The sequence below is a fragment of the Heterocephalus glaber genome, unplaced genomic scaffold, assembly GCF_053883595.1.
Source record: "Heterocephalus glaber isolate CG9 unplaced genomic scaffold, H.glaber_assembly_v1.0 deba00001454, whole genome shotgun sequence".
In the NCBI taxonomy this organism is placed as follows: domain Eukaryota; kingdom Metazoa; phylum Chordata; class Mammalia; order Rodentia; family Bathyergidae; genus Heterocephalus; species Heterocephalus glaber.
Genome location: NW_028258303.1, coordinates 13626254 through 13645706, shown reverse-complemented (window position 1 = coordinate 13645706; position 19453 = coordinate 13626254). Strand labels below are relative to the sequence as shown.

Here is a 19453-nt window from a genome sequence, read left to right as displayed (position 1 = left end):
GTATACCAAGTTGGCCAAGTTGGCAGTGTTTCTATTTGTTTGACAGTGACACTTTTGATACATTACAATATAAATCAGGACACTAAGTTCTGATAACCATAAAAAATGAAGTTATTATAGCTTGAGGCCCTCCTCCAGTTAATAGAAGTCCAGAAAATTCAAGCCAGTACACTGCAAAACAACTATTAAAAATCTTTAGTAAACTGTCCATTTAAATTACTTGTGAACTTCCTTTAAGCTATTCCATCTCCTCCTCCTCTTTCAACAAATAAATGCGGCTTTTTCTTCTGTCTTATAGCTAAACAGCATGTAACACCTAATGCTCCTCCCTTTAAAAATTGAACAAAATTGTCTCCAACCAGAGGACCCAATACAAAAGGGTTGACTTCTTTAACACATTCATAGGTATATGCATCTATTTCCACAGGATTATTCTTACATGTGATTGGCTGGCTTGAGTTATGGCTGAGGTAACATCCTTGTTCTTTCAGAAAAGACAGATTAGGATGAGAACCTATCAATACTACTGCTGCAGACAGTTTAAATATTTTCTTCAATCCAGAGACACTTTGAAGAACACATTTCATGTCCGACTTAAAGGAAAGCACATGGTGCTCAGGAAAACTGGTATAATCAAATGAAACATTTGAGTCTGTAGAATATGACTGAGTACACATCATAGATAGACTTTATGATATTCGGGATAGAGCTTTTTGGGAAGCTCTTTGAAAATTAAGCTTGCATCAGTTACTCACCTGCGAAATACACGGATCACAGGAATATTATTGTTATAAGCACATAGTACTGCATCAGCTGCAGTAAGCCCAGAACCTACAATTAACACTGGATCCACTTTGCCATGCAATTTTCCTTTGCTTACAGCAGCTCCAAATTCAGACATTGAGTGAAACACAAAAGGAAAATCTTCCCCTTCGATTTCCAGATGGGCTGGAGAATCCAATGTTCCAGTTGCTAGAGCTACATTTTCAGCAAAGAGGCAAAAGGGAACATGAGAACATCTGCTATTTGCTGATAACCTCTGATTTCCCAGTTTCTCTTGACAAATTTTGACTTCTCAATCTGTAAATGTTCTGTTGAAATATCTCTGTCTTGACCATCACTGTCATCTTGATCTCTGTACAGTCTTGATACAGAGGTTATGTAAGTATTTTCTCTGAAATTCTTCTGAAGTTCCATGACTTTTACATAATGTTTATAGTAGCGAGCTATTTCCTCTGGCATAACTCGATCCCCTTTTAGGTCCCTTCGTTTGCTAGACACCCAATCTTTAAATTTCAGTCCAGGTAGCTCCATCCAATTTCCAAAGCTGATTGTCAATATGGAGCCTTCCATATTATGCCAAGCCCCACCAGGTGGACCTTTATCAAGAACTAAGTGAGGGATATAATGATGTTGTTCTAATTTCCAAAGCAAAATGGATGGACAGTCATACCCAAAGTCAGCATCTGGATGAAAAAGTGTATCAAAAAGTACTGCAACTGGATTGGATGATCGGCCCTCAAGGCCCTCAGACAGGTATTCCAAGTCCTGATCAACAGTGGAGAGATGTCTTGCTTCTTCTAATTTACTATGCAAGATTGCATTTGGGTGTATTGCTTCTGATGATAAATATGGTCGGTAGCCTGATAACATGTATGAAAGGCTTATTCCTGAGGGTCCATTTCCTATTATCACCACAGGCAAAGTCACTGATAAATCTTCAAGTAAAGAAGTTTCTTCAACTAATGGCATCACTTTAACTTTTCGCACCAAATTATCATCAAAATATTGCACTGAGATGGCCGGCCAGAGAGCAGTGGCAGCACCACACTGGCATGAGGCGCAGCGCTATTGCGGCCGCTGCCTCTCCCCACAGGGCTGCCTGCCCCGGGCGCCCGCTTGCTGGAGGCTGCAGGGTCCGCAGGACGCCCCCGCCATGGCTCGCCGTGCCAGAGCTCTGTCGTGCTGGAGTTCCTAATAATACTAATTTTGGGAATAAAAAATATCAACGAAGATGAAGGGCCTCTTTCAGGGTATGTCTCTGCTGTCACAGTAGACAATGTGGGTAGCAGTGTGCTCATAAGTCAATGAGTCTCAGCAAGCTAGTCGCAGACCCATGAGATTCAGGCAGATTTCTGGCTGCAAGTCCCAAGTTGAGCTCCCTGTCCTCCTGTACTGTTGAACTCTGCAGAGTTGTATTGCACGTTCCAGCTGCCCTTCCCCTGAAGATAGTCCCAGTACTGATGGGAGGTGAAGATGACTCCAACTTACCCAGTACAGCGGTCTGGTGGTCCGGTGTCCTCTGTGTCTTTGTAGTGTGGAACCAGGTGGCTGTACAGAGAAGAGGCCGGGGAGGGGGGCAGGGGGTGTCCAGTGGATTGCTGCCTGGGCACAGGCTGATTTGGCCTATTCCGCGCAACTTGTAACCTTGGTACTTCGTCTGCAGACCTGCCTGTCTGCAGCGGGCTGATTGGTGTGTTCCATGTGACTCATGACCTTGGTACGGTGTCTGCAGACCTGCCTGCAGCGGGCTGATTCAGCATGTTCCACGAGACTCGCAACCTTGGTACGGCGTCGGAAGACCTGCCTGTCTGCAGCGGGCTGATTCTGCGTGTTCCGCGCAACTCGTGACCTTGGTACAGCATCCAGGATTTTACAAGAAATTTAGATATGATCTACTGCCAATTATTTTCAAACTCTTCAGTGAAATAGAAAAGGAAGCAATACTCCCAAAATCATTTCTGGAAACAAATACTACCCTGATACCAAAACCAGAGAAGAACCCAACCAAAAAAGAAAACTATAGGCCAATCTTCCTAATGAACATAGATGTAAAAATATTCAACAAGATACTAGCAAACAGAATGCAACAAATCATCAAGAAGATCATACAGCATGGCCAAGTTGGATTCATCGCAGGGATGCAGGGATGGTTCAACATACGCAAATCAATAAATGTAATACACCACATCAATAGAGCCAAAGACAAAAAAAATCACATGATCATCTCAATAAACAGAAAAAACATTTGACAAAGTCCAACTCATGAGTCTCATTCATGATAAAAAGCCCCATTTATGATAAAAGCCTATAGAAAAATTGGAATAGATGGTCTTTACCTCAATCTGATAAAAGCCATCTATGACAAACCAAGAGCCAACATAATACTAAAATGGTCAAAAATGGAAAGCTTTCAAACTTTCACACTAAAATCAGTAACAAGACAAGAATGTCCACTGTCACCACTTCTGTTCAACATAGTTCTGGAAACATTAGCCAGAGCAATTAGAAAAGAGAAAGAAATAAAAGGAAAAAAGATAGGAAAGGAAGAAGTTAAACTATCATTATTTGCAGATGACATAATTCTCTACATAGAAGACCACAAAACTACACTAAAAAACTGTTAGATGTAATAACCAAGTTGAGTAGCATAACTGGATATAAGGTCAACACTCAAACATCTATAGCATTCCTGTACACAAATAACCAACTCACTGAAAAAGAAATTAAGGAAACAACACCTTTCACAATAGCATCCAAACAATAAAATACTTAGGAATTAATCTAACAAAGGAAATAAAGGACCTATGCATAGAAAATTATAGGACTCTGAAAAAGGAGATCAAAGAGGATATCAGAAGATGGAAAGATAGCTCCTGCTCTTGGGTAGGAAGAACCAACACAGTGACAATGGCCATATTCCCAAAATTGTTATACAGATTTAATGCAATCCTGATCAAAATACCAATAGCATACCTCACAAAACTAGAGAAAACATTCCTAAAATTTATTTGGAACCAGAAGAAACCTAGAATAGCAAAAACAATTCTGGGCAACAAAGGCAAGGCAGGGGGCATCACAATCCCTGAATTGAAATTATACTACAGAAAAATCATGATAAAAACAGCATGGTACTGGCAACAAAATAAAAAAGACCTGAGGATCAGTGGAACAGACTAGAATAGGCGGAAACAACCCCAAACATATTCAGCCACCTTATCTTTGACAAAAGGGGAAAAACATGTTTACTGGAGGAAAGATGGCCTCTTCAATAAGTGGTGAAAAAAACTGGCTTTGTACATGCTGAAGATTACAAGTAGACCCATTTCTCTCACTATGCACTGAACTAAAAAATGGATCAAAGATCTAAATATTAAAACAGAAACACTGAATCTGCTAGAAGAGAGAGTAGGTAGAACTCTTGAGAACATACAGGCAGGCAATGACTTCATGAACAAAACCCAAATGCACAGAAAAAGTACAAAGAATCAAGAACTGTGATCTCATCCTATTAAAAGTTTTTGCATCACAAAAGTAATCACCAACAGAGTGAAGAGACAACCATCAGAGTGGGAAAAATATTAGCCCGTAGCCCCTCAGATAAAGGACTATTATCCAGAATGTACAAATAATTGGAAAAAATCAGACACCCTAAATCTAAAGATTCAACCCAAAATGGGCATCTGAAATGAATAGACACTTCTCAGATGAAGATGTAGAAATGCCAAACAAATATATGAAAAAAAAGTTCAACATCACTGATCATCCAAGAGATGCAAATTAAACCAATGTTGAGTTTCCATCTCACTCCAGAAAGAATGGCTGCTATCAAGAAATCAACCAACAAAAAATGCTGGTGGAGCTATGCGGAAAAAGGAACCTTTTCTACTGTTGGTGGGAGTGCAGACAGGTGCAACCATTTTGGAAATCAGTGTGGAGATTCCTCAAAAGATTAGGATTAGAGGTTTCATTTGACCCAGCTATTCTCCTGCTGGGTATCTTCACCAAAGAATTAAAAGCATCACATTACAATGATATATGTGCACCAATGTTTATAGCAACAGAGTTCATAATAGCTAAATCTTGGAATCAGCCCAAAGGCCCATCAACTGATGAATGGATAAAAAAAATGTGGTTTTAAAAAATACACTGGCGTACTACTCAGTCATAAAGAAAGACAAACTTGAGACATTTCTAGCTGAATGGGTGCAACTTGAGATTATACTCTTAAGTAAAATAAATTGGCCACATATGTGTAAATATGACATTGTCTCTCCAGTGTGAGAAACTGAAAGGGTATGAATAATAGATAATATGAAATAGGAAGAAACTGTTCAAAAGGAAAAGGAACCTGTGAAGGGGGAAGGAGGGAAGGAAGAGAAATGGAAAAAAATGAGAAGAGAAGGGAAAAAAGAAAACAAAGCTTTTGTAAATGGGGGCGGGGGTTGAAGGGAGGGGAGTGGATTGGGAGAAAAAGAAGAATCAAGATATACTATGCACAGGTACAGATTCCCTTTGATGAATGTGATCATTATGTATATTTAAATTGTACCACAAGACAAGAACATCCACTGTCACCACTCCTGTTCAATATAGTTCTGGAAACATTAGCCACAGCAATTAGACAAGAGAAAGAAATAAACGGAATATAGATAGGAAACAAAGAAGTTAAACTGGCATTATTTGCAGATGACATGATACTCTATAAAGAAGACCCCAACAACTCCACCAAAAATCTTCTAGACTTAATAACCAAATTCGGTAGAGTAGCTGGATACAAAAATCAATAGCCTTCCTGTAGAGGAACAACAGACTCACTGAAAGATGAACTGGTGGAACAACTCCTTGCATAATAGCATCCCAAAAAAATGAAATACCTAGAAATCAACCTAACAAAAGAAATCAAAGACCTCTACTCTGTGAACTACAGCACTCTGAAAAAAGAGATTCAAGAGGATATCAGAAAATGGAAAGATATCCCTTGATCCTGTGTAGAAAGAACCAATATAGTGAAAATGGCCATACTCCCAAAACTGCTATATAGATTCAATGCAATTCCAATTGAAATTCCAGCAGCATACTTCACAGACCTGGAGAAAACAATCCAAAAATTCATTTAGAATAAGAAGAGACCCAGAATAGCAAAAGCAATTCTAAGCAACAAAGACAAGGTAGGGGGTATTACAATCCCCAAATTGCAACTATACTACAAAGCTACTGTGATAAAAACAGCATAGTACTGGCAAAGAAACAGACCAGAGGATCTGTGGAACAGATTAGAAGATGCAGGAACAACTCCAGACACACTCAGCCACCTCATCTTTGACAAAGGAGCCAAACACCCTCACTGGAGGACAGATAGCCTCTTTAATAAACGGTCCTGGAAAAATTGGATTTCAACTTGTCAAAGATTAAAACTAGACCTATATCTCTCACCATGCACTAAACTAAAATTGAAATGGATAAAAGATCTAAATATTAAAATAGAAACACTAAACTGGCTGGAAGATATGTTAGGTAGAACTCTTGATGACATTGGCATAGGAAAAGATTTGATGATCAAAATGTCAGTCTCATGTGAACTAGCAGAAAGAATCAACAAGTGAGATCTCATCTTATTAAAAAGCTTCGGCACTGCAAAAGAAACCACAACAGTGTGTAGAGACAACCCACAATGTGGGAAAAAATATTACCAGCTGTTCCTCAGACAAAGGTCTACTATCTAGAATATACGAAGAACTTACAAAAAACACAGACCTCCCAAACTTAAAGACCCAATTCAAAAATAGGCATCTGAAATGAATAGACATTTCTCAGACAAAGAAGTAGAAACAGCAAATAAACATATGAAAAAATGTTCAACATCACTGGTCATTAGAGAGTTGCAAATGAAAAGAACACTGAGATTTCATCTCACTCCAGAAAGAATGGCTGCTATCAAGAAATCAACCAATAACAAATGCCGGCGAGGCTGTGGGAAAAAAAAGAACCCTTGTCCACTGCTGGTGGGAGTGTAGACTGGTGTGAGTACTGTGGAAATCAGTATGGAGAAACCTCAAAGAATGAGGATTAGAGATCTCATTTGACCCAGCTATTCCCCTGCTGGATATCTGCCCCAAAGAATTAAAAGCATCATACCACTGCAATATATGTGCACCCACGTTTATAGTGGCACAGTTTTTAATAGCTAAAACTTGGAAACAGCCCAATTGCCCATCAATGCCCTGGAGACTGGATAAAGAAGATTTTTGGGTTTTTTTTTTTAATAAAATGGAGTACTACTTAGCCATAAAGAATGAGAAACTAGAGTCATAGTTAAATGGACGCACATTGAGGCCATACTCTTAAGTGAAATAAATAGGACACATGTGTAAATACTGAATAATTTCTCTGGTGTGAGAAAATGAAAGTGTAAATAAGGATCAAAATGTATAATAGATAATGTGACACAGGAAGAAAAGGTCCAAAGGGGAAGGGGAAGTGGGAGACATAGGGGAAAGGAAAAAAGGGAAAGGAATAAATATGAGAAAAGGAAAAAACGGAAACAAATTTTTATAAATAGGGAAGGGTGGAGCAGTTGAACAAAGGGCAGAGGAAGGGGGAAAAAATAAGAACCAAGATATATCATGTAAAGGTACAAATTTCCAATGATGAATGTCATCATATTGTATATATAACATATGCCAATATACTTAATGAATAAAAAATAAATTGTACCAATAAAATTAAGAAAAAAATTTAAAAATGCTCAATATCATTAGCTATCAAGGAAATGTACATCAATAGTACAATGAGATACAACAGTCCATGGCTACTATCAAAAAAAAATTAAGAAATGCTAGCAAGGATGTGTAGAAAGAACTCTTATACACTTTGGTGAATGTAAAGAAATATAACCAGAAGTTCCTCCAAAAACTAAAATCTAGATAGCTATCCCACTTCTGAATATATAAAGGGATGACATTAAAGTAGAATGGAGACAAACAAGAGGAAGGGGTTCAGGGGATAGTGAGTGTAAGGATATGATCAAAGTATGGTCTACGCATTTACGAAAATGCCACAGCAAACCCAGTATTCTGTATAATTAATATCCACTAATATAAAATATACATATATAAAATTCATACAAATAAAAAGAAAATGTGGAATTTTTTCACAATACAGTATTCAACTATAAAGAAGAAGTAAATCTTGTCATCTGTAGCAAAAACATGGATAGAACTGGAGGTCATTGTGTAATTGAAATAAACCAGACACAGAAAGCCACATACCATGTGTTTTGTCTCATATGTGGAAGCTAAAAATGAAATGCAAACTGGAATACTTAGGATGGTGATTATTAAAGATTAAGAAGTGGGGAGAGGATGGATAAAGGTAGACTTGATTCGAAGCACATGCTACATGGATGTATGCAAATATATTGGACTTTAATATTAATAATACATGTTAATAAAAATTAAAGATCAAAAAGAAAAAGGACAAGTATCTCATTTGTTCTTTGGGGTGGAATATAAAGCTGAACTCATAGAATGGTGGTGATAACAAAGACTAGATGGGCATGGGCATGGGCATAAACAATAATGCTCAGACCTCGGACAGGAAGAGGAAGGTTTTGAGATTTATCCCATAGTATGGTAAACATAGTTAATCATAATTTCTTGTCCATTTTGTAATAATCAGAGGAAATATCAAGTGCTCCTACTACAAAAAAGTAAATATTTGAGGTGATGAATATATTAATTAGCTTTATTATTCCACATTGCATTCTTAAGTTACTTTGTACTCTATAAATATATAATTATAATTTGTCAATTTATAACTTTTTAAAAGCGAAAGGAAAAAAACCCCAACTGAATCAGCCTGAAAGCTTCACTCTCAATTGAGAAAATTCCATATTCCAAATCTATTCCCTCTTGAGAAATACACAAATTCTTCTATCTTGATAGTTTTCTGGGAGAAATTTTAAGGAGACTCTACGCAATTTCCTCCATTATTTCAATTTTCTGGGGAAGCCCTGCCTTTAGTTTCCCTCTACATTTCTTATATTTTCTGCTTTTTAAAAATTGATATGATAATCATCATCTAGGATTAGAAGTCCCATTTGACCCAGGTATTCCCCTGCTGGGTATTTTCTCGAAAGAATTAAAAGAATCATACCACAGCAATATATATGCACCCATGTTTATAGTGGCACAGTTTATAATAGCTAAAACTTGGAAACAGCCCACTTGCCCATCAACTGGAGACTGGATAAAGAAAATGTGTGTTTTAAAAAAATAAAATGGAGTACTACTCAGCCATAAAGAATGAGAAATTAGAGACATTTATAGCTAAATGGATGCATCTCGAGGCCATACTCTTAAGTGAAATAAATAGGACACATGTGTAAATACTGAATTGTTTCTCTGCTATGAGAAATTGAAAGTGTAAATGAGGACCAAAATGTATAATAAATATGGTGAAATAGGAAGAAAATATTCAAAGGGGAAGTGGAGGGAAGTGAGGAAAGGAAGGTAGGGAAAGAAAAAAATATGAGAAAAGAAGGAAAAAATGGAAACAAAAGCTTTTATAAATAGAGAGGGGTGGAGGGGTGGAAGGGAGGGAAGGGAAATGGGAAAAAATAAGAACCAAGATATATCATGTACAGGCACAAATTCCCAATGATGGATGTGATAATAATGTACACCAAAAATGTACCAACAAACTTATGGGAAAAAATTAAAAATTGATATGATAATTTCTATGCAGTTTGTTTATATAATTCTTTTCAATATCTATATAATTTTCTATCAAATAATTCCAACATACTACACTTAACATTGCTGGACCTCAGTATTGCTTTGTGTTCTGTGTTAAATAGTTTTGTTGGGTATGGTGTCAACATGGCTGTAGTACCAGCAGTCATGAGGCTGAAGCAGGAGGATTGCAAGTTCAAGACCATCCTGGGCTACATAGTGAGTTTGAGGCCAGCCTGGGATACCTAATAAGACCCTGTCTTTTTTTTCGTTGTCTTATTTTGTTGTTTACTATTTCACTTTTTAAATAAGTGAAATGTTACACGGTTCCAAAATCAAAGAGGTATAGAATAAAATGTCTGTTTCCATTCATCCCTCTCTCATCCAGACTCCTGTCACTGCCATAGTTAACACTTTTTAAAAAAGATTTTAATTTATTAGTATGTTTGTGATACCTGATAACTATTTTCACTGTGGGTACTTGGTATATGTATGTGACACATCTTAATTCTTTTTAATGTCTCCTTTTCCCGCTTCCTTCATCTCCTGGTCCACTTCCCATTTAGAGCAGATCCATCTCCCTGTTTCCTACTATCTACCTTTAAATTTGTTCTTTATACTTTAGGTTTCTCATATAAGAGAAATCATGCAACATTTAAGCTTGTATACCACATTTATTTCATTTAACATTATGGTCTCAAGGCACAGCCCTTTTCCTACAAATGATTCAAATTCATCCTTTACAGCAGAGTATAAATTGTATATAAATGCCACCTTTTCTTTATCCATTCATCTGTTGATAGATGTACAGGCTGCTTCCAAGATTTGGCTATTATAAACTGTGCTGCTACATGCTTGGTATGCATGTATTGCTATAATACAATATCTTTAACTCTTTCAGAAAGTTTCCTAGTAGGGGAATAGCTGGGTCAAATAGAATTTCTATTTTTTGTTGAGGAATCTCCATACTGATTTCCACAATGGTTGTAATGGTTTGCATTCACACTAACAATGTAGGAGGGTTCCTTTTCACCACAGCCTCACGAGCATTTATTTGATTTCTTGATGATGGCTATTCTTTCTGGAGTAAGATGAAATCTCATTGTTGTTTTAATTTGCATTTTCTAATGGCCAGTGACGTTCAATATTTTTAAATGTATTTATAGGTTATTTGTATTTCTTCACCTGAAAAGTATCTCTTTTAGCTGTCCCTGTCTTAGAAAAGAAGAAGAGAATATAAAGAGTGTCTGTCTACCCATGGCTGATTAGTTGGAAATCTTGTTATGGCTTCTTAAAATAGGCTCAGGAAGGAAGTGATGTCAAAATACAGAAAAGATTCACTGAAAATAAAAGAAAAAATGTATAAATTTTTATTTCATGAGGAAAAGTTTATTGGCTATTCAGATTAAAGTCAGGCTTTTTTCACATAATTTTATTATGAAAAAATTTAAACATTTACAAAAGTAGAATTCAACAAACTCCTAAAAAAACTTATCACTTGGATTTAACAATTATCACCATTTTGCCACATTTGTTTCATCTGTTTTTTTCCTTCGCTTAAATATTTTAAAACAAATCCCAGGCATGAAGTCATTGTACCCCTCTTTATTTTACTTTATTTCTGAAATATGGGGATATCTCACATCATCTTTAATCACATAACCCAATGAAACAAAAAATTCCTTGGTATTTAGACCATAGTCAATTTTCCCGAATTGTCTTAACATGTCTTTATCTTGTCTATCTGAACTAGGATCTAAACTCCAGCCACACATTAGGTTTGGTTGTTATGTTTCCTATGTCTGAGTCTGGTGTTCCCCATGGGAGTATATTTTGATTAATGACAGAACACAGTAGGAATGGCAATCTCCAGGATATGAGGGGTGACTGCCCTTTCCCTGGATGTCTTCTTAGACATATCAGCCAAATGCAATGAGTGGGATTTGGGGTGGATATTGATTTTAGCAAATGAGCTGTAAAATGATGATCTTTCAGACAATATAGGAAAGCTGAACATGGTCTATATATTGAGAAGTTGTTAAGGGGGTGTGATTTGTTGGTTCTTGTGGTTATGTTAAGCTTTCCTTACGTGTTGGTGACATATCAAGGTATTTCTTTTGGGAGACTGCAATATTGATTATGCTCCAAAGCAGGCTGTAAGCAATATATGCTGTAAAGAGTTAACCCCACAATTGGCTTGTTTATAGAAGTGAGTCCAGCCAAAACCTACATGCCAAAGTCAGAGTAACTCATACCCAAATTCTATTCCCACAATTAAAATCTTCTAACTAGAAGGACAATGTTTTAATTACAACCATATATTTTATCTATTCTGTTCCTAATTCAAGAATGCTTTGTCTTGCCTTTTACAAAACTTGCTCACATTAATTTCCATAAAAACCACATGACTGTGCATCCTCGGACAGAGTTCTGTCCTTGCAAGTAGCTTACCTTTACCCCAATTGATTACCTATAAAAATCAGTGGCTTGGACCAGCCAGTACCTTTGTTGGTTGAACTGACATTGGTCGTTCTGGCACCCTGCTTTCTCTGTTCTGTGTTTTAGGGTTTTTTTTTCTTCAGGCCTGCATCATACACTAAACAAGAGGCTAGAGCCTACCGCAGAGGTTTCCAATAATGTTTCAGGAGTTCCCAATAATTTCTGGATGAAATGACGTGAAACTTTAGTCACATTTAAAAACTGTCACAGTATTATATACTGTTGAAGAGAGTACTAAATACTTCCCATATTCCCTCACTCCTTCCTTCTCTCCTGAATGGAGCCCCAGCTTTCAGCTGATCCACTAGCCACTTATCTAAAACATTCATTTGGAACTAGGTGTGATGAAATTATTAAAAGCTTGGCTGTGGTATGTAAATATGTTGTATGGAATTGCTGGTAAGTCACCTCAAAAGTGCTCAGATGTTTTCTTTCTTCATCCATCCTGATGCTGAGGATGTGGACACAGAGGCTGGAGATCTGTCCCCATATCTGGTTATGAGAAAGAGACAACACCGGCATGGGGTGTGTCCCACCGCATGCCATCATGCCCAGGGTCAGGTGCAGAGAGCACTTTGCCCTGGAAACTGAGTGCAGTAGGAAAGGGTTACCCTCTCTCATGTCACGTAACACATGTTCCTGAAGAACCTGGAGCTAAACCATTCATAGATGACCTGCTTCTGGGATGGGATTTCCTATGTAGCAGACCTTGCTGATCTCTAGAAAATAAAAATCAGCTTTCAAGGTACTGCAGTCAATGAAGAAATGTGATATGAGTACTGAACTAAAGTTCAAGAATAGACTGTGTTTTCTGAGAATCTTTAATCATATGAAACAATATTTATGATACAATATGAACAAAGCATTGCCCAGTTTAGTGATTTAAGGCATGCACTCAGCTCTCTCTAGTCATAACCGTTCCCAAGAAAAGTTTATGAAACTGTAAAGTTAGTGTAAAGACAGTTATCCTGTCTTTTTCACATCATCATGAAAAGTTCAAAAGGAAGAAAATTGCTCTAAAATGTTTTACTTAATGGGCACTTCATGATGTCCAGATCCAACTAGATTCCTGTTTTTTATAACAAAATATATATTATGGTAGTTAACTAGAGTTCAGGCTCCAGAGCTAGATTGCTTCTATTTAAATATTAGCCTAGGGGCCTGGGATTTAGCTCAGTGGTTCCATCGCCTGCCTCACAAGTGCAAGGACCCGAGTTCAATCCCTGGTACCAAAAAAAAAAAAAAAAAAAAAAGTTAAAAAGTTAAATATTAGCTTAACTATTACTTGCTGTAAATCCTTAGCAAATTAAACTTTTAAATTTAAATTAAATTTAAATTCTGACATTACTCATATATAAAATAAAGGCAATTTCCTTATAAGGCTGTTCTGGGAATCAATTGAATTAACACATGCAAAGCACTTAAAAGAGTGACTGGCACATTAATAAGCTTAGGAAAATATTAATTTTAAAATAATAAGTGCAAGCTGATGCATTTTTATGAAGTTCTAATGATTACCTGGTGTGGTAAGCAGCTTCTAAAATAAGTCCCAATGATCCCTGCCTCTTTGTATTTATACCCTTGTATAATGTCAGTCCCTGCAAGATGAATTGGACCAAGAGGGTTGCTTATAATGAATAACCTAAGAAAAAAGTAATAGTATGTCACTTCCAAGATTAGATTATGAAAGATGGTGACTTCTGTCTTGCTTGAACTCTTCGACTTTACTTTTTCACTCTGATAAATCAAGCTACCATATTGTGTGCTGCCTGGACAGGGCCATACAGAAAATTATTGGGGGTATCCTCTAGCCAACAACCAATGAAATGAGATCCTCACATTTTCCTTGTAGTAAGCTTTGCAAGGAGCTCATTTTGCCAGCTCCTAGCTACAGGAGCTTGGCAGAGAGTCTTTTCTATTCAAGCCTTTAGAAGTAGCAGTCCCTTCTGACACCTTGATCGGATCTTGTGAGAAACTCTAAGCCAGAGCACCCAGCCAAGTTACATCTGGATTCCTGAGTGCCACAGAAACCATAACACAATGATTGCTACTTTAATCTATCAGGTTTTTTTTTCAGTACTGGGGATCAAACTCAGGACCTTGTGCTTGTGAAGCAGGCATGGGCACCACTGAGCCAAATCCCTGGCCCCTAATCCACCAGTTTTGATTGTTTTTATGTAGTATTATACAACTAAGACATATTTTGGGACTAGATGTGTGCTGCTGTTGTAGCAAATACATAAGTATGTTGGAGGAACATGATAAAGAAAGCCCAAGTTTCCCTAAACAAGCAGTTAGTAGAAGCCTAAACCTGGAGAATATTTCCTATGAGAACTCAGTCATGAGAGTGGGTGAATATGCAAAAGAATTAAAAGCATGATCTTGAGATATTTATATACCCATGTTCATAATAGCATTATTCACAATAGCTAAAATGTGGAGGTAATCCACATGTCCAACAACAGACGAATGGGTAAGCAAAATGTGTTACATACACACAATGAAATATTAGCTTTAAAAAGAAAGAAAATTCTGACTGAAGCTATAATACTGAGTACTGTCAGGAATAGATGGTTCAGGAGAAAGCATGTGAATATAAAACATTTGGTTAAGACCTCAGAAAGATCAAAGGACAAGTTTATTATTCAATCCACAACAGTCCCTTTAAAGAGATTAAGGACAGATCTCAGAAATCTACTCAAACAATAAAGCCCATGGTAAGCTAAGTGTTTTCTCTGCCTTCTCTGCAGAAGCCCAATGTGGAGAAGAGTATATGTAAAAGAAATCTGGGGGTATGTGGTGTTTGCCTCATGGTGTGAACTACAGTGAACATCACAGGAGCTTCACAAAGTTTTTTTGAGAAAACTATCTCAAAGAATACTACTGGTGTGCACTGAAAGGGAGAGCCAGAACAAATGAGAAGAGACCATTGGGTTTCCAAAATTCTGCAGGGAGAAGGCTGAGAAAATTATTCACCAACAAAAAGCTTCTACCTTAATGATGATCTACTTTCTGGTAAAAAAAAAAAAAAAGTTTTCAATGGAATTCCCTCTCTTCCTCATCCCCCCATCCTTTATTAATCTCCTTCTTATAGATGGTATTCTAATTTCTAAAGAGAGGCTTCTATAAACATCCCCTTCCAAGCTCTTAACAATCAACTTTCAGAGAAAAGAAAATGTAGATGTTGGCCCCAGCAAATTGAAATCCAGTCTCCTTTAAATGAGGAAGAAGAGGAGCTGAAAATGGCTTACATGAACCCAGAACACTCTGAGAAAGAGGCCTACCTAGCGTACTGATTTCCTGCCCATTCTCTCACTGTGCCCCTTTCACATGAAAGCCCTTAGCACCCATGAGCCTGCTAAGATAGAGATTTGAGGCAGAAGAGAGAACCCTCTCTCATCTTTGACGCTGGCTTGGCAATGGGTAGGAATCCTAAGGTTCGGCAACACTACCTTTTCATGACTCAGAGGAGGAGAACCAAGAGCCTGGAGAGAGTAGAGCTGAGAACCAGGATGAATTATTCCCAGGCCTTGACAACTCAGAGAACTTCCAACATTCCAACACCCCTGCTAGGTTTCAGAATTGCTATAGGCAGTGACTTTGTGCTTCCCACCTCCATCAGGAATATCTACAGCAATCATTCTGTACCTGTGCCACCACCATATGTTGAACGTATGTGGGGCAGATAGATATCTCTTCAGGCTCAAGGATATACAGAAAGAGCCGAATTATACCCAAGGAGCTGTACTGAAGGAAATCCCTCCAAGCCTCATGCGTATCTGGACATTATTTGGCAAAAAGACTGGATTTGGGCACCCATCCTGATTATCTGGCTAGTTGTTCTGTTTTATAGTCTCATTTTCTGAAGCACATACAGAGTTCCCACTGTTTACTGAGTTACATAAAGGGTATTCAAACATAAGTAAGAATAATTCCATACCTCACATCTGGTGGTGTTACCCGGTACTGTAGTGACCAGCGGTTCTTCCCAGGATCTTACTGTCCCATTCAAAGAATCGGATGGAGCACTGGATGAGTATGAAAACTTAACATTTATTTAGGGCAAAAAAAGGAAGAAAAAGAAGTCCAAAAGAAGTACCCAAGAAGAAAAAGTGCTCTGAAAAGAACTCCTCTGCAGAGCATGTGTGGGGCAGTTAAAGTAGGAAAAAGAAGAGAATGCAAAGTAGACTCTAGAAAAGGCTCAGAGCAGCCAGGAGCTTAATGGCCACCATCTTTTATATCTTCTTTCTGACATCCACTCTAAGCCATCCCATCAAAAACCCACTTGATCTCTTGCCAGAAGATAGTCATCAGGTGTAAGGCTTGGCTTGTGCTCATGCCAGAAGACTGGTTTCAGGTGTAAAGCTCAGGAGCCCCTCTACTCACGTGTACTGAAGCTCCGTAGTTACCAAGTCTCCATGATTGACAGGTCATGCCCAACTGCCCAGCCACTTTGTCAGGCCTTAGTCTCCTGCCTCAAAGTGGCATATTCCTGTAATCCTAGCACTCTAGGAGGCTAAGATAGGTGAATAACAAGTTTGAGCCCAGCCTGGGCATTTCAACTAGACCCTACCTCAAAACAAAAAAACAAAAAATGGACTGGGGAGCATACATAGCTCAGTGTAAATGCCCTGGATTGAATCCTCAATCCTGAAAAAATTTCCATTTTTGTAGTTCACAAATAATTAGTTATTAGTAATTCATTGCTCAACATAATATGTAAGGAGTAATCTAAACAGAGAACATCCAATTGCACACAATAGATCGAACACAAATAGGTGGATCAACTGCCCAGTTATAAATCCCACTAAAATGACATTACAGATATTTTTGAAAGCAAAGACTCACGTAGCACAGACACTAAGAACAAAAAGAAGCTATTTAGTGAATTGACAAGTGGTCACTGACTTAGTGGATCAGAGAAAGTAGACTTCTCTTTGAAAGTAAAGGGGTTCCTGAGGGGGAACAATTGATTCCATAAACCTTACACAATAGATTGAAGAGGATTCTGTCAAGATATCATGACATTTCAGAACCATGAGTCAGAGATCATTAAAACTTTCAGAGAGAAAAGAGTGGGTCATATAAAAATTATCAGTAATTAGAATAAGATTCATATCAACACTGGAAGAAAAGAGTTGTGTCTTTAAATTCATGAGGGAAACAATTTCATTCTATAATTTGCCACCCATATCATAAATCAGACACAAAGGTGTAATTGAGCCAATTTCAAGTATCAGAGTCTTAAATATATTCTCCTTAAATTTTAGAAAGCTATTGGAGGATATGCTCTAAAAAAAACATGGAATAGCCACAAGATTTGGCATGGGAAAGAGTGAAGAAGGTCTTAGGATGAGAGCTATGCAGAACCAATGTTGCTTGGAGCATGATGATGGAGGGATTGAGAGGAAAAAAGGGGAACATGATTATTAGATGTGCTTGAAATTACTGAATAGAGAGTGACTTTTTAAAGGGAGATTGAGGATGATAGGCAAAAAGATAAACAAGAAAGTGAATTTAAAACAACACAATTATTATAGAATCAATATTGTCAAAATGGCCATACTTCCAAAACTGACACATAGATTTAATGTAATCCCAATCAAAATACTAATATCATTACTCAGAGAACTTGAGAAAACAATCCTAAAATTCATATGGAACAAGAAGAGGCTCAGAATAGCACAAGCAATCCTGGGAAACAAAGAGCAAAGCAGGAGGCATCACAATCCCAGAATTCAGGTTATATATGACAAAGCTACAGTGACAAAAACAGCATGGTATTGGTAAAAAAAAAAAAAAAGCCCAGATATGTGGGTCAGTGGAACAGAATAGAGGATGTAGAAACAACTCCAGGCACATTCAACTATCTGATCTTTGACAAAGGCGCCCAAAAACATATGGTGGACGAAAGATAACTTCTTTAACAAATGGTGCTGGGAAAACTCGCTGTCCACATGCAGAAGATTGAATCTAGATCCGTATCTTTTATCATGTACTAAACTAAAATCAAAATGAATGAAAAATCTACATGTTAAAACAGAAATACTTAATCAGCTGGAAGATAAAATAGATAAAACTCTTGAAGCCCTAGTTGTATGCAAGAGTTTTCTGAATATAACCACAACTGCAAAAGATATAGCATCAAGAATCAACAAATTAATTAATTTAACATCAAAATAAAACATTTCTGTACAGCAAAGGAAACAACCAACAGAGTGAAGAGACAACATACAGAATGGGCAAGACAATTTTGCCAGCTATTCCTTGGACAGAGGACTAATATCTAGAATAGATGAAGAACTCAAAAAAATTAAACTCCCATCCCCAAAAAGACTCAGTCAAACAAAAAAATGGGCAACTGAAATAGACACTTTTCAGAAGCAGAAGTACAAGTGGCCAATAAATACATAAAAATGTTCAACATCTCTGGCCATTATAGAAATGCAAATTAAAACAACACTGAGATTCCATCTTACTCCAGATATAGTGGCCATCATCAAGAGATCAAATAATAACAGAAGCTAGTGAGGCTATGAGGAAAAAGGAATCCATCTACATTGTTGGTGGAAATATAAACTAGAACAACCACTGAAATCAGTATGGATATTCTTCAAAAAACTAAAACTAGAAATTCTATTTGACCCAGATACTCATCTTGTAGGTATCTTTCTGAAAGTGTTAAAGACATCATATTACAGTGAAATATGTATACCAGTGTTTAAAGCAGCACAATTCTTAATAGCTAAATCTTGGAAGCAGCATATATGTCCATCAATGGATGAATGGAGATGTAAAATGTGGCATTTATACAAAATGGAGTACTACTCTGGCATAATGAGAGTCATTTGTAGGGAAATGGCTGTGCCTTGAGATCATGTTAAGTGAACTAAATCAGACACACAAGCTTAAATATCACATGGTTTTTCTTATATGAGAAGTCCAAAATATAAATAAAGAGCAAATAAAAGATAATAGGAAATAGGGACATAGGTCTGTTGGAAAAAGGAAGGAGACCAACAGATGGAGAAAAGTGTGTGTGGGGGGAGGGATGGGGATTGAAAAAAAGAACAAAGATGTCTTATGTATGTGTACCAATTCCCTATAAGGAATGTAATCATTGTGTACTGCAAACATATACCGATAAAAATGATAGTAAACATAAAAAATAAAACAACAGCTCTGGGGAATTAAAATAGGACAGAAATTGTAATCAAAGAAACTCATGGACTGTCAGTAACTAATATTTACAACCAGAACAAAATATTGAGCTAATCAAATGTCTTTACTAATTAGGAGGATCAGGATACTGGATATGTATATGTGAGAAAGCTAAATCTTTATCCAATAAATAATATCAAAACTGCAAATGTTAAGAACATATGATACAACCATGTTATTAAAACATGAAGCCAAATAAGAAAAGACACAGTGAAAAG

The 19453-nt window shown here is 37.2% G+C and overlaps 1 pseudogene; it reads right to left on the bottom strand.

The window, feature by feature from the left end:
• LOC101709005 (oxidative stress-induced growth inhibitor 2 pseudogene) lies at positions 1-1804 on the bottom strand (annotated as a pseudogene).
• Positions 1805-19453: the final 17649 nt, after the last annotated feature.